Source organism: Strix aluco, chromosome 27 (assembly GCF_031877795.1).
Source record: "Strix aluco isolate bStrAlu1 chromosome 27, bStrAlu1.hap1, whole genome shotgun sequence".
Classification (NCBI taxonomy): domain Eukaryota; kingdom Metazoa; phylum Chordata; class Aves; order Strigiformes; family Strigidae; genus Strix; species Strix aluco.
This window is the reverse complement of record NC_133957.1, coordinates 6648078-6664200: the sequence shown is the minus strand read 5'-3', so window position 1 is coordinate 6664200 and position 16123 is coordinate 6648078.

The following is a 16123-nucleotide window of genomic DNA, read 5'->3' as shown; positions in this document are numbered from 1 at the left end:
GAGCTCTGGGGCCAAAAGCGGCAATTTAGGGAGGTCTTGGGCCTAACAAACACCCACTTGGGCAGCTTTTGGGCCTCCAAAACAGCCTTTTAGGGAGCTTTTGAGGTCAGGAAAAACTGCAGGGAGCTTTGTGGCTAAGAAACATCCATTTTGGAGCTTTGAGGCTCAGAAAAGCCAAGGCAGGGAGCGACTTAGGAAGCTTTTGTGCTAAGAAACAGCAACGGAGGGAGTTTTGGGGCTCCAAAAGACCAACTTAGGGAGCTTTTGGGCTCAGAAACAGCACCTTAGGGTGGTTTTCAGCTAAGTAAGAGCAATTTCAAGAGCTTTGGGGCTCAAAACGAGCAATTGAATGAGATTTGGGGCTCAGAAACACCCAGCTGGGGAGCTTTTGCACTAAGAGCGAGCAATGTAGGGAGCTCTGGGGCTCCAAAATGTCGATTTAGGGAGCTTTTGTGCTCAGAAACAGTGGTTTAGGGAGGTTCTTGGCTCAAAACGAGCAATTTAGGGAGCTCTTGGCCTGAGCAACACCACCTTAGGCAGCTTTTGGGCCTCCAAAACACCCATTTATGGAGCTTTTGGGCTCAGAAACCCCTGTTTATGGAGGTTTTGGGCTCAAAAAGACCCATTGAGGGAGCTTTTGGGTTCAAACGCAGCAATTTAATGATATCTGGGGGTCAGAAACCCCCACCTAGGGAGCTTTTGGGCTCAGAAACAGCAATGTAGGGAGCTCTGGGGCTCAGAAACAGGCACTTAATCAGCTTTTGGGCCTCCAAAACATCTGTTGAGGCAGCATTTGAGCTCAGCAAAAACAATGCAGGGAGCTCTGGAGCTCAGCAGGAGCAATTTAGGTAGGTTTTGGGCCAAGAAATACCCATTTATGGGGCTTCTGGGCCTCAGAACCCCCCAGCTAGGGAGACTTTGGGCTCAGGAACACCAATTTGGGGGCTTTGGGGCTCAGAAACACCCACCTAGGGAGCTTTTGGGGTAAGAACCAGCAATTTAGGGAGCTTTGGGGCTCAAAAGACCGACTTAGGGAGATTTTGGGCTCAGAAACAGTGACTTAGGGAGGTTTTTGGCTCCAAAGCAGCAATTTAGGGAGCTCTTAGCCTGAGAAACACCCACTTAGGCAGCTTTTGGGCCTCCTAACCACCCTTTTTGGGAGCTTTGGGGCTCAGAAACACCTATTTAGGGATCTTTTGGGCTCAAAACCAGCAATTTAAAGAGATTTGGGGCTCAGAAACCCCCACCCGGGGAGCTTTTGTGCTAAGAAACAGCAATTTAGGGAGCTCTGGGGCTCCAAAATGTCAATATAGGGAGCTTTTGGGCTCAGAAACAGTGACTTAGGGAGGTTTTTGGCTCCAAAGCAGCAATTTAGGGAGCTCTTGGCCCGAGAAACACCCACTTCGGCAGCTTTTGGGCCTCCAAAACAGCCTTTTAGGGAGATTTTCGCTCAGAAACAGCAACTTAGGGTGGATTTCCGCTAAGAAACAGCAGTTTAGGGAGCTTTGGGGTTCAAAAGCAGCAATTTAAATAGATTTGAGGCTCAGAAACACCCACCTAGGGAACTTTTGGGCTAAGAAACAGCAATGTAGGGAGCTTTGGGACTCCAAACCAGCGACTCAGGGAGCGCTTGGCCTGAGAAACACCCACTTAGGCAGCTTTTGGGCCTCCAAAACAGCCTTTTAGGGAGATTTTGGGCTCAAAAGCAGCAACTGAATGAGATTTGGGGCTCAAAAACACTCACCTGGGGACCTTTTGGGCTCAGAAACAGCAATTTAGGGAGCTGTGGGCTCCAAATTGTTGATTTAGGGAGATTTTGGGCTCAGAAACAGTGACTTAGGGAGGTTTTTCACTCAAAAGCAGCAATGTAGGGAGCTCTTGGCCCAGGAAACACCCACTTCGGCAGCTTTTGGGCCTCCAAAACACCCTTTTAGGGATGTTTTGGGCTCAGAAAGACCCATTGAGGGAGCTTTTGGGCTCAGAAACAACGACTTAAGGTGGTTTTCAGCTGAGAAACAGCAATGTAGGGAGCTCTGGGGCCCAAAAGCAGCAATTTAGGGAGGTCTTGGGCCTGAGAAACACCCACTTGGGCAGCTTTTGGGCCTCCAAAACACCCTTTTAGGGAGCTTTTGTGCTCAGAAACACCTGTCTGGGGAGATTTTGGCCTCAGAAAGTCCCATTGAGGGAGATTTTGGGCTTGGAATCAGCAAGTTAGGGTTGTTTTCAGCTGAGAAACAGCACTTTAGGGAGCTCTGGGGCTCCAAACCAGCAACTTATGGAGCTCTTGGCCCAGGAAACACCCACTTAGGCAGCTTTTGGGCCTCCAAAACAGCCTTTTTGGGAGCTTTGGGGCTCAGAAACACCTATTTAGGGATCTTTTGGGCTCAAAACCAGCAATTTAAAGAGATTTGGGGCTCAGAAACCCCCACCCGGGGAGCTTTTGTGCTAAGAAACAGCAATTTAGGGAGCTCTGGGGCTCCAAAATGTCAATATAGGGAGCTTTTGGGCTCAGAAACAGTGACTTAGGGAGGTTTTTGGCTCCAAAGCAGCAATTTAGGGAGCTCTTGGCCCGAGAAACACCCACTTTGGCAGCTTTTGGGCCTCCAAAACAGCCTTTTAGGGAGCCTTTGGGCTCCAAAAGACCCATTGAGGGAGCTTTTGGGCTCAGAAACTGCGACTGCGGGTGGTTTTTAGGTGAGAAACAGCAATGTAGGGAGCTCTGGGGCCAAAAGCGGCAATTTAGGGAGGTCTTGGGCCTAACAAACACCCACTTGGGCAGCTTTTGGGCCTCCAAAACAGCCTTTTAGGGAGCTTTTGAGGTCAGGAAAAACTGCAGGGAGCTTTGTGGCTAAGAAACATCCATTTTGGAGCTTTGAGGCTCAGAAAAGCCAAGGCAGGGAGCGACTTAGGAAGCTTTTGTGCTAAGAAACAGCAACGGAGGGAGTTTTGGGGCTCCAAAAGACCAACTTAGGGAGCTTTTGGGCTCAGAAACAGCACCTTAGGGTGGTTTTCAGCTAAGTAAGAGCAATTTCAAGAGCTTTGGGGCTCAAAACGAGCAATTGAATGAGATTTGGGGCTCAGAAACACCCAGCTGGGGAGCTTTTGCACTAAGAGCGAGCAATGTAGGGAGCTCTGGGGCTCCAAAATGTCGATTTAGGGAGCTTTTGTGCTCAGAAACAGTGGTTTAGGGAGGTTCTTGGCTCAAAACGAGCAATTTAGGGAGCTCTTGGCCTGAGCAACACCACCTTAGGCAGCTTTTGGGCCTCCAAAACACCCATTTATGGAGCTTTTGGGCTCAGAAACCCCTGTTTATGGAGGTTTGGGGCTCAAAAAGACCCATTGAGGGAGCTTTTGGGTTCAAACGCAGCAATTTAATGATATCTGGGGGTCAGAAACCCCCACCTAGGGAGCTTTTGGGCTCAGAAACAGCAATGTAGGGAGCTCTGGGGCTCAGAAACAGGCACTTAATCAGCTTTTGGGCCTCCAAAACATCTGTTGAGGCAGCATTTGAGCTCAGCAAAAACAATGCAGGGAGCTCTGGAGCTCAGCAGGAGCAATTTAGGTAGGTTTTGGGCCAAGAAATACCCATTTATGGGGCTTCTGGGCCTCAGAACCCCCCAGCTAGGGAGACTTTGGGCTCAGGAACACCAATTTGGGGGCTTTGGGGCTCAGAAACACCCACCTAGGGAGCTTTTGGGGTAAGAACCAGCAATTTAGGGAGCTTTGGGGCTCAAAAGACCGACTTAGGTAGATTTTGGGCTCAGAAACAGTGACTTAGGGAGGTTTTTGGCTCCAAAGCAGCAATTTAGGGAGCTCTTAGCCTGAGAAACACCCACTTAGGCAGCTTTTGGGCCTCCTAACCACCCTTTTTGGGAGCTTTGGGGCTCAGAAACACCTATTTAGGGATCTTTTGGGCTCAAAACCAGCAATTTAAAGAGATTTGGGGCTCAGAAACCCCCACCCGGGGAGCTTTTGTGCTAAGAAACAGCAATTTAGGGAGCTCTGGGGCTCCAAAATGTCAATATAGGGAGCTTTTGGGCTCAGAAACAGTGACTTAGGGAGGTTTTTGGCTCCAAAGCAGCAATTTAGGGAGCTCTTGGCCCGAGAAACACCCACTTCGGCAGCTTTTGGGCCTCCAAAACAGCCTTTTAGGGAGCCTTTGGGCTCCAAAAGACCCATTGAGGGAGCTTTTGGGCTCAGAAACTGCGACTGCGGGTGGTTTTTAGGTGAGAAACAGCAATGTAGGGAGCTCTGGGGCCAAAAGCGGCAATTTAGGGAGGTCTTGGGCCTAACAAACACCCACTTGGGCAGCTTTTGGGCCTCCAAAACAGCCTTTTAGGGAGCTTTTGAGGTCAGGAAAAACTGCAGGGAGCTTTGTGGCTAAGAAACATCCATTTTGGAGCTTTGAGGCTCAGAAAAGCCAAGGCAGGGAGCGACTTAGGAAGCTTTTGTGCTAAGAAACAGCAACGGAGGGAGTTTTGGGGCTCCAAAAGACCAACTTAGGGAGCTTTTGGGCTCAGAAACAGCACCTTAGGGTGGTTTTCAGCTAAGTAAGAGCAATTTCAAGAGCTTTGGGGCTCAAAACGAGCAATTGAATGAGATCTGGGGCTCAGAAACACCCAGCTGGGGAGCTTTTGCACTAAGAGCGAGCAATGTAGGGAGCTCTGGGGCTCCAAAATGTCGATTTAGGGAGCTTTTGTGCTCGGAAACAGTGGTTTAGGGAGGTTCTTGGCTCAAAACGAGCAATTTAGGGAGCTCTTGGCCTGAGCAACACCACCTTAGGCAGCTTTTGGGCCTCCAAAACACCCATTTATGGAGCTTTTGGGCTCAGAAACCCCTGTTTATGGAGGTTTGGGGCTCAAAAAGACCCATTGAGGGAGCTTTTGGGTTCAAACGCAGCAATTTAATGATATCTGGGGGTCAGAAACCCCCACCTAGGGAGCTTTTGGGCTCAGAAACAGCAATGTAGGGAGCTCTGGGGCTCAGAAACAGGCACTTAATCAGCTTTTGGGCCTCCAAAACATCTGTTGAGGCAGCATTTGAGCTCAGCAAAAACAATGCAGGGAGCTCTGGAGCTCAGCAGGAGCAATTTAGGTAGGTTTTGGGCCAAGAAATACCCATTTATGGGGCTTCTGGGCCTCAGAACCCCCCAGCTAGGGAGACTTTGGGCTCAGGAACACCAATTTGGGGGCTTTGGGGCTCAGAAACACCCACCTAGGGAGCTTTTGGGGTAAGAACCAGCAATTTAGGGAGCTTTGGGGCTCAAAAGACCGACTTAGGTAGATTTTGGGCTCAGAAACAGTGACTTAGGGAGGTTTTTGGCTCCAAAGCAGCAATTTAGGGAGCTCTTAGCCTGAGAAACACCCACTTAGGCAGCTTTTGGGCCTCCTAACCACCCTTTTTGGGAGCTTTGGGGCTCAGAAACACCTATTTAGGGATCTTTTGGGCTCAAAACCAGCAATTTAAAGAGATTTGGGGCTCAGAAACCCCCACCCGGGGAGCTTTTGTGCTAAGAAACAGCAATTTAGGGAGCTCTGGGGCTCCAAAATGTCAATATAGGGAGCTTTTGGGCTCAGAAACAGTGACTTAGGGAGGTTTTTGGCTCCAAAGCAGCAATTTAGGGAGCTCTTGGCCCGAGAAACACCCACTTCGGCAGCTTTTGGGCCTCCAAAACAGCCTTTTAGGGAGATTTTCGCTCAGAAACAGCAACTTAGGGTGGATTTCCGCTAAGAAACAGCAGTTTAGGGAGCTTTGGGGTTCAAAAGCAGCAATTTAAATAGATTTGAGGCTCAGAAACACCCACCTAGGGAACTTTTGGGCTAAGAAACAGCAATGTAGGGAGCTTTGGGACTCCAAAGCAGCGACTCAGGGAGCGCTTGGCCTGAGAAACACCCACTTAGGCAGCTTTTGGGCCTCCAAAACAGCCTTTTTGGGAGCTTTGGGGCTCAAAAGCAGCAACTGAATGAGATTTGGGGCTCAAAAACACTCACCTGGGGACCTTTTGGGCTCAGAAACAGCAATTTAGGGAGCTGTGGGCTCCAAATTGTTGATTTAGGGAGATTTTGGGCTCAGAAACAGTGACTTAGGGAGGTTTTTCACTCAAAAGCAGCAATGTAGGGAGCTCTTGGCCCAGGAAACACCCACTTCGGCAGCTTTTGGGCCTCCAAAACACCCTTTTAGGGATGTTTTGGGCTCAGAAAGACCCATTGAGGGAGCTTTTGGGCTCAGAAACAACGACTTAAGGTGGTTTTCAGCTGAGAAACAGCAATATAGGGAGCTCTGGGGCCCAAAAGCAGCAATTTAGGGAGGTCTTGGGCCTGAGAAACACCCACTTGGGCAGCTTTTGGGCCTCCAAAACACCCTTTTAGGGAGCTTTTGTGCTCAGAAACACCTGTCTGGGGAGATTTTGGCCTCAGAAAGTCCCATTGAGGGAGATTTTGGGCTTGGAATCAGCAAGTTAGGGTTGTTTTCAGCTGAGAAACAGCACTTTAGGGAGCTCTGGGGCTCCAAACCAGCAACTTATGGAGCTCTTGGCCCAGGAAACACCCACTTAGGCAGCTTTTGGGCCTCCAAAACAGCCTTTTTGGGAGCTTTGGGGCTCAGAAACACCTATTTAGGGATCTTTTGGGCTCAAAACCAGCAATTTAAAGAGATTTGGGGCTCAGAAACCCCCACCCGGGGAGCTTTTGTGCTAAGAAACAGCAATTTAGGGAGCTCTGGGGCTCCAAAATGTCAATATAGGGAGCTTTTGGGCTCAGAAACAGTGACTTAGGGAGGTTTTTGGCTCCAAAGCAGCAATTTAGGGAGCTCTTGGCCCGAGAAACACCCACTTCGGCAGCTTTTGGGCCTCCAAAACAGCCTTTTAGGGAGATTTTCGCTCAGAAACAGCAACTTAGGGTGGATTTCCGCTAAGAAACAGCAGTTTAGGGAGCTTTGGGGTTCAAAAGCAGCAATTTAAATAGATTTGAGGCTCAGAAACACCCACCTAGGGAACTTTTGGGCTAAGAAACAGCAATGTAGGGAGCTTTGGGACTCCAAAGCAGCGACTCAGGGAGCGCTTGGCCTGAGAAACACCCACTTAGGCAGCTTTTGGGCCTCCAAAACAGCCTTTTAGGGAGATTTTGGGCTCAAAAGCAGCAACTGAATGAGATTTGGGGCTCAAAAACACTCACCTGGGGACCTTTTGGGCTCAGAAACAGCAATTTAGGGAGCTGTGGGCTCCAAATTGTTGATTTAGGGAGATTTTGGGCTCAGAAACAGTGACTTAGGGAGGTTTTTCACTCAAAAGCAGCAATGTAGGGAGCTCTTGGCCCAGGAAACACCCACTTCGGCAGCTTTTGGGCCTCCAAAACACCCTTTTAGGGATGTTTTGGGCTCAGAAAGACCCATTGAGGGAGCTTTTGGGCTCAGAAACAACGACTTAAGGTGGTTTTCAGCTGAGAAACAGCAATGTAGGGAGCTCTGGGGCCCAAAAGCAGCAATTTAGGGAGGTCTTGGGCCTGAGAAACACCCACTTGGGCAGCTTTTGGGCCTCCAAAACACCCTTTTAGGGAGCTTTTGTGCTCAGAAACACCTGTCTGGGGAGATTTTGGCCTCAGAAAGTCCCATTGAGGGAGATTTTGGGCTTGGAATCAGCAAGTTAGGGTTGTTTTCAGCTGAGAAACAGCACTTTAGGGAGCTCTGGGGCTCCAAACCAGCAACTTATGGAGCTCTTGGCCCAGGAAACACCCACTTAGGCAGCTTTTGGGCCTCCAAAACAGCCTTTTTGGGAGCTTTGGGGCTCAGAAACACCTATTTAGGGATCTTTTGGGCTCAAAACCAGCAATTTAAAGAGATTTGGGGCTCAGAAACCCCCACCCGGGGAGCTTTTGTGCTAAGAAACAGCAATTTAGGGAGCTCTGGGGCTCCAAAATGTCAATATAGGGAGCTTTTGGGCTCAGAAACAGTGACTTAGGGAGGTTTTTGGCTCCAAAGCAGCAATTTAGGGAGCTCTTGGCCCGAGAAACACCCACTTCGGCAGCTTTTGGGCCTCCAAAACAGCCTTTTAGGGAGCCTTTGGGCTCCAAAAGACCCATTGAGGGAGCTTTTGGGCTCAGAAACTGCGACTGCGGGTGGTTTTTAGGTGAGAAACAGCAATGTAGGGAGCTCTGGGGCCAAAAGCGGCAATTTAGGGAGGTCTTGGGCCTAACAAACACCCACTTGGGCAGCTTTTGGGCCTCCAAAACAGCCTTTTAGGGAGCTTTTGAGGTCAGGAAAAACTGCAGGGAGCTTTGTGGCTAAGAAACATCCATTTTGGAGCTTTGAGGCTCAGAAAAGCCAAGGCAGGGAGCGACTTAGGAAGCTTTTGTGCTAAGAAACAGCAACGGAGGGAGTTTTGGGGCTCCAAAAGACCAACTTAGGGAGCTTTTGGGCTCAGAAACAGCACCTTAGGGTGGTTTTCAGCTAAGTAAGAGCAATTTCAAGAGCTTTGGGGCTCAAAACGAGCAATTGAATGAGATTTGGGGCTCAGAAACACCCAGCTGGGGAGCTTTTGCACTAAGAGCGAGCAATGTAGGGAGCTCTGGGGCTCCAAAATGTCGATTTAGGGAGCTTTTGTGCTCAGAAACAGTGGTTTAGGGAGGTTCTTGGCTCAAAACGAGCAATTTAGGGAGCTCTTGGCCTGAGCAACACCACCTTAGGCAGCTTTTGGGCCTCCAAAACACCCATTTATGGAGCTTTTGGGCTCAGAAACCCCTGTTTATGGAGGTTTGGGGCTCAAAAAGACCCATTGAGGGAGCTTTTGGGTTCAAACGCAGCAATTTAATGATATCTGGGGGTCAGAAACCCCCACCTAGGGAGCTTTTGGGCTCAGAAACAGCAATGTAGGGAGCTCTGGGGCTCAGAAACAGGCACTTAATCAGCTTTTGGGCCTCCAAAACATCTGTTGAGGCAGCATTTGAGCTCAGCAAAAACAATGCAGGGAGCTCTGGAGCTCAGCAGGAGCAATTTAGGTAGGTTTTGGGCCAAGAAATACCCATTTATGGGGCTTCTGGGCCTCAGAACCCCCCAGCTAGGGAGACTTTGGGCTCAGGAACACCAATTTGGGGGCTTTGGGGCTCAGAAACACCCACCTAGGGAGCTTTTGGGGTAAGAATCAGCAATTTAGGGAGCTTTGGGGCTCAAAAGACCGACTTAGGTAGATTTTGGGCTCAGAAACAGTGACTTAGGGAGGCTTTTGGCTCCAAAGCAGCAATTTAGGGAGCTCTTAGCCTGAGAAACACCCACTTAGGCAGCTTTTGGGCCTCCTAACCAGCCTTTTTGGGAGCTTTGGGGCTCAGAAACACCTATTTAGGGATCTTTTGGGCTCAAAACCAGCAATTTAAAGAGATTTGGGGCTCAGAAACCCCCACCCGGGGAGCTTTTGTGCTAAGAAACAGCAATTTAGGGAGCTCTGGGGCTCCAAAATGTCAATATAGGGAGCTTTTGGGCTCAGAAACAGTGACTTAGGGAGGTTTTTGGCTCCAAAGCAGCAATTTAGGGAGCTCTTGGCCCGAGAAACACCCACTTCGGCAGCTTTTGGGCCTCCAAAACAGCCTTTTAGGGAGCCTTTGGGCTCCAAAAGACCCATTGAGGGAGCTTTTGGGCTCAGAAACTGCGACTGCGGGTGGTTTTTAGGTGAGAAACAGCAATGTAGGGAGCTCTGGGGCCAAAAGCGGCAATTTAGGGAGGTCTTGGGCCTAACAAACACCCACTTGGGCAGCTTTTGGGCCTCCAAAACAGCCTTTTAGGGAGCTTTTGAGGTCAGGAAAAACTGCAGGGAGCTTTGTGGCTAAGAAACATCCATTTTGGAGCTTTGAGGCTCAGAAAAGCCAAGGCAGGGAGCGACTTAGGAAGCTTTTGTGCTAAGAAACAGCAACGGAGGGAGTTTTGGGGCTCCAAAAGACCAACTTAGGGAGCTTTTGGGCTCAGAAACAGCACCTTAGGGTGGTTTTCAGCTAAGTAAGAGCAATTTCAAGAGCTTTGGGGCTCAAAACGAGCAATTGAATGAGATTTGGGGCTCAGAAACACCCAGCTGGGGAGCTTTTGCACTAAGAGCGAGCAATGTAGGGAGCTCTGGGGCTCCAAAATGTCGATTTAGGGAGCTTTTGTGCTCAGAAACAGTGGTTTAGGGAGGTTCTTGGCTCAAAACGAGCAATTTAGGGAGCTCTTGGCCTGAGCAACACCACCTTAGGCAGCTTTTGGGCCTCCAAAACACCCATTTATGGAGCTTTTGGGCTCAGAAACCCCTGTTTATGGAGGTTTGGGGCTCAAAAAGACCCATTGAGGGAGCTTTTGGGTTCAAACGCAGCAATTTAATGATATCTGGGGGTCAGAAACCCCCACCTAGGGAGCTTTTGGGCTCAGAAACAGCAATGTAGGGAGCTCTGGGGCTCAGAAACAGGCACTTAATCAGCTTTTGGGCCTCCAAAACATCTGTTGAGGCAGCATTTGAGCTCAGCAAAAACAATGCAGGGAGCTCTGGAGCTCAGCAGGAGCAATTTAGGTAGGTTTTGGGCCAAGAAATACCCATTTATGGGGCTTCTGGGCCTCAGAACCCCCCAGCTAGGGAGACTTTGGGCTCAGGAACACCAATTTGGGGGCTTTGGGGCTCAGAAACACCCACCTAGGGAGCTTTTGGGGTAAGAACCAGCAATTTAGGGAGCTTTGGGGCTCAAAAGACCGACTTAGGTAGATTTTGGGCTCAGAAACAGTGACTTAGGGAGGTTTTTGGCTCCAAAGCAGCAATTTAGGGAGCTCTTAGCCTGAGAAACACCCACTTAGGCAGCTTTTGGGCCTCCTAACCACCCTTTTTGGGAGCTTTGGGGCTCAGAAACACCTATTTAGGGATCTTTTGGGCTCAAAACCAGCAATTTAAAGAGATTTGGGGCTCAGAAACCCCCACCCGGGGAGCTTTTGTGCTAAGAAACAGCAATTTAGGGAGCTCTGGGGCTCCAAAATGTCAATATAGGGAGCTTTTGGGCTCAGAAACAGTGACTTAGGGAGGTTTTTGGCTCCAAAGCAGCAATTTAGGGAGCTCTTGGCCCGAGAAACACCCACTTCGGCAGCTTTTGGGCCTCCAAAACAGCCTTTTAGGGAGATTTTCGCTCAGAAACAGCAACTTAGGGTGGATTTCCGCTAAGAAACAGCAGTTTAGGGAGCTTTGGGGTTCAAAAGCAGCAATTTAAATAGATTTGAGGCTCAGAAACACCCACCTAGGGAACTTTTGGGCTAAGAAACAGCAATGTAGGGAGCTTTGGGACTCCAAAGCAGCGACTCAGGGAGCGCTTGGCCTGAGAAACACCCACTTAGGCAGCTTTTGGGCCTCCAAAACAGCCTTTTAGGGAGATTTTGGGCTCAAAAGCAGCAACTGAATGAGATTTGGGGCTCAAAAACACTCACCTGGGGACCTTTTGGGCTCAGAAACAGCAATTTAGGGAGCTGTGGGCTCCAAATTGTTGATTTAGGGAGATTTTGGGCTCAGAAACAGTGACTTAGGGAGGTTTTTCACTCAAAAGCAGCAATGTAGGGAGCTCTTGGCCCAGGAAACACCCACTTCGGCAGCTTTTGGGCCTCCAAAACACCCTTTTAGGGATGTTTTGGGCTCAGAAAGACCCATTGAGGGAGCTTTTGGGCTCAGAAACAACGACTTAAGGTGGTTTTCAGCTGAGAAACAGCAATGTAGGGAGCTCTGGGGCCCAAAAGCAGCAATTTAGGGAGGTCTTGGGCCTGAGAAACACCCACTTGGGCAGCTTTTGGGCCTCCAAAACACCCTTTTAGGGAGCTTTTGTGCTCAGAAACACCTGTCTGGGGAGATTTTGGCCTCAGAAAGTCCCATTGAGGGAGATTTTGGGCTTGGAATCAGCAAGTTAGGGTTGTTTTCAGCTGAGAAACAGCACTTTAGGGAGCTCTGGGGCTCCAAACCAGCAACTTATGGAGCTCTTGGCCCAGGAAACACCCACTTAGGCAGCTTTTGGGCCTCCAAAACAGCCTTTTTGGGAGCTTTGGGGCTCAGAAACACCTATTTAGGGATCTTTTGGGCTCAAAACCAGCAATTTAAAGAGATTTGGGGCTCAGAAACCCCCACCCGGGGAGCTTTTGTGCTAAGAAACAGCAATTTAGGGAGCTCTGGGGCTCCAAAATGTCAATATAGGGAGCTTTTGGGCTCAGAAACAGTGACTTAGGGAGGTTTTTGGCTCCAAAGCAGCAATTTAGGGAGCTCTTGGCCCGAGAAACACCCACTTCGGCAGCTTTTGGGCCTCCAAAACAGCCTTTTAGGGAGCCTTTGGGCTCCAAAAGACCCATTGAGGGAGCTTTTGGGCTCAGAAACTGCGACTGCGGGTGGTTTTTAGGTGAGAAACAGCAATGTAGGGAGCTCTGGGGCCAAAAGCGGCAATTTAGGGAGGTCTTGGGCCTAACAAACACCCACTTGGGCAGCTTTTGGGCCTCCAAAACAGCCTTTTAGGGAGCTTTTGAGGTCAGGAAAAACTGCAGGGAGCTTTGTGGCTAAGAAACATCCATTTTGGAGCTTTGAGGCTCAGAAAAGCCAAGGCAGGGAGCGACTTAGGAAGCTTTTGTGCTAAGAAACAGCAACGGAGGGAGTTTTGGGGCTCCAAAAGACCAACTTAGGGAGCTTTTGGGCTCAGAAACAGCACCTTAGGGTGGTTTTCAGCTAAGTAAGAGCAATTTCAAGAGCTTTGGGGCTCAAAACGAGCAATTGAATGAGATTTGGGGCTCAGAAACACCCAGCTGGGGAGCTTTTGCACTAAGAGCGAGCAATGTAGGGAGCTCTGGGGCTCCAAAATGTCGATTTAGGGAGCTTTTGTGCTCAGAAACAGTGGTTTAGGGAGGTTCTTGGCTCAAAACGAGCAATTTAGGGAGCTCTTGGCCTGAGCAACACCACCTTAGGCAGCTTTTGGGCCTCCAAAACACCCATTTATGGAGCTTTTGGGCTCAGAAACCCCTGTTTATGGAGGTTTGGGGCTCAAAAAGACCCATTGAGGGAGCTTTTGGGTTCAAACGCAGCAATTTAATGATATCTGGGGGTCAGAAACCCCCACCTAGGGAGCTTTTGGGCTCAGAAACAGCAATGTAGGGAGCTCTGGGGCTCAGAAACAGGCACTTAATCAGCTTTTGGGCCTCCAAAACATCTGTTGAGGCAGCATTTGAGCTCAGCAAAAACAATGCAGGGAGCTCTGGAGCTCAGCAGGAGCAATTTAGGTAGGTTTTGGGCCAAGAAATACCCATTTATGGGGCTTCTGGGCCTCAGAACCCCCCAGCTAGGGAGACTTTGGGCTCAGGAACACCAATTTGGGGGCTTTGGGGCTCAGAAACACCCACCTAGGGAGCTTTTGGGGTAAGAACCAGCAATTTAGGGAGCTTTGGGGCTCAAAAGACCGACTTAGGTAGATTTTGGGCTCAGAAACAGTGACTTAGGGAGGTTTTTGGCTCCAAAGCAGCAATTTAGGGAGCTCTTAGCCTGAGAAACACCCACTTAGGCAGCTTTTGGGCCTCCTAACCACCCTTTTTGGGAGCTTTGGGGCTCAGAAACACCTATTTAGGGATCTTTTGGGCTCAAAACCAGCAATTTAAAGAGATTTGGGGCTCAGAAACCCCCACCCGGGGAGCTTTTGTGCTAAGAAACAGCAATTTAGGGAGCTCTGGGGCTCCAAAATGTCAATATAGGGAGCTTTTGGGCTCAGAAACAGTGACTTAGGGAGGTTTTTGGCTCCAAAGCAGCAATTTAGGGAGCTCTTGGCCCGAGAAACACCCACTTCGGCAGCTTTTGGGCCTCCAAAACAGCCTTTTAGGGAGATTTTCGCTCAGAAACAGCAACTTAGGGTGGATTTCCGCTAAGAAACAGCAGTTTAGGGAGCTTTGGGGTTCAAAAGCAGCAATTTAAATAGATTTGAGGCTCAGAAACACCCACCTAGGGAACTTTTGGGCTAAGAAACAGCAATGTAGGGAGCTTTGGGACTCCAAAGCAGCGACTCAGGGAGCGCTTGGCCTGAGAAACACCCACTTAGGCAGCTTTTGGGCCTCCAAAACAGCCTTTTAGGGAGATTTTGGGCTCAAAAGCAGCAACTGAATGAGATTTGGGGCTCAAAAACACTCACCTGGGGACCTTTTGGGCTCAGAAACAGCAATTTAGGGAGCTGTGGGCTCCAAATTGTTGATTTAGGGAGATTTTGGGCTCAGAAACAGTGACTTAGGGAGGTTTTTCACTCAAAAGCAGCAATGTAGGGAGCTCTTGGCCCAGGAAACACCCACTTCGGCAGCTTTTGGGCCTCCAAAACACCCTTTTAGGGATGTTTTGGGCTCAGAAAGACCCATTGAGGGAGCTTTTGGGCTCAGAAACAACGACTTAAGGTGGTTTTCAGCTGAGAAACAGCAATGTAGGGAGCTCTGGGGCCCAAAAGCAGCAATTTAGGGAGGTCTTGGGCCTGAGAAACACCCACTTGGGCAGCTTTTGGGCCTCCAAAACACCCTTTTAGGGAGCTTTTGTGCTCAGAAACACCTGTCTGGGGAGATTTTGGCCTCAGAAAGTCCCATTGAGGGAGATTTTGGGCTTGGAATCAGCAAGTTAGGGTTGTTTTCAGCTGAGAAACAGCACTTTAGGGAGCTCTGGGGCTCCAAACCAGCAACTTATGGAGCTCTTGGCCCAGGAAACACCCACTTAGGCAGCTTTTGGGCCTCCAAAACAGCCTTTTTGGGAGCTTTGGGGCTCAGAAACACCTATTTAGGGATCTTTTGGGCTCAAAACCAGCAATTTAAAGAGATTTGGGGCTCAGAAACCCCCACCCGGGGAGCTTTTGTGCTAAGAAACAGCAATTTAGGGAGCTCTGGGGCTCCAAAATGTCAATATAGGGAGCTTTTGGGCTCAGAAACAGTGACTTAGGGAGGTTTTTGGCTCCAAAGCAGCAATTTAGGGAGCTCTTGGCCCGAGAAACACCCACTTCGGCAGCTTTTGGGCCTCCAAAACAGCCTTTTAGGGAGCCTTTGGGCTCCAAAAGACCCATTGAGGGAGCTTTTGGGCTCAGAAACTGCGACTGCGGGTGGTTTTTAGGTGAGAAACAGCAATGTAGGGAGCTCTGGGGCCAAAAGCGGCAATTTAGGGAGGTCTTGGGCCTAACAAACACCCACTTGGGCAGCTTTTGGGCCTCCAAAACAGCCTTTTAGGGAGCTTTTGAGGTCAGGAAAAACTGCAGGGAGCTTTGTGGCTAAGAAACATCCATTTTGGAGCTTTGAGGCTCAGAAAAGCCAAGGCAGGGAGCGACTTAGGAAGCTTTTGTGCTAAGAAACAGCAACGGAGGGAGTTTTGGGGCTCCAAAAGACCAACTTAGGGAGCTTTTGGGCTCAGAAACAGCACCTTAGGGTGGTTTTCAGCTAAGTAAGAGCAATTTCAAGAGCTTTGGGGCTCAAAACGAGCAATTGAATGAGATTTGGGGCTCAGAAACACCCAGCTGGGGAGCTTTTGCACTAAGAGCGAGCAATGTAGGGAGCTCTGGGGCTCCAAAATGTCGATTTAGGGAGCTTTTGTGCTCAGAAACAGTGGTTTAGGGAGGTTCTTGGCTCAAAACGAGCAATTTAGGGAGCTCTTGGCCTGAGCAACACCACCTTCGGCAGCTTTTGGGCCTCCAAAACACCCATTTATGGAGCTTTTGGGCTCAGAAACCCCTGTTTATGGAGGTTTGGGGCTCAAAAAGACCCATTGAGGGAGCTTTTGGGTTCAAACGCAGCAATTTAATGATATCTGGGGGTCAGAAACCCCCACCTAGGGAGCTTTTGGGCTCAGAAACAGCAATGTAGGGAGCTCTGGGGCTCAGAAACAGGCACTTAATCAGCTTTTGGGCCTCCAAAACATCTGTTGAGGCAGCATTTGAGCTCAGCAAAAACAATGCAGGGAGCTCTGGAGCTCAGCAGGAGCAATTTAGGTAGGTTTTGGGCCAAGAAATACCCATTTATGGGGCTTCTGGGCCTCAGAACCCCCCAGCTAGGGAGACTTTGGGCTCAGGAACACCAATTTGGGGGCTTTGGGGCTCAGAAACACCCACCTAGGGAGCTTTTGGGGTAAGAACCAGCAATTTAGGGAGCTTTGGGGCTCAAA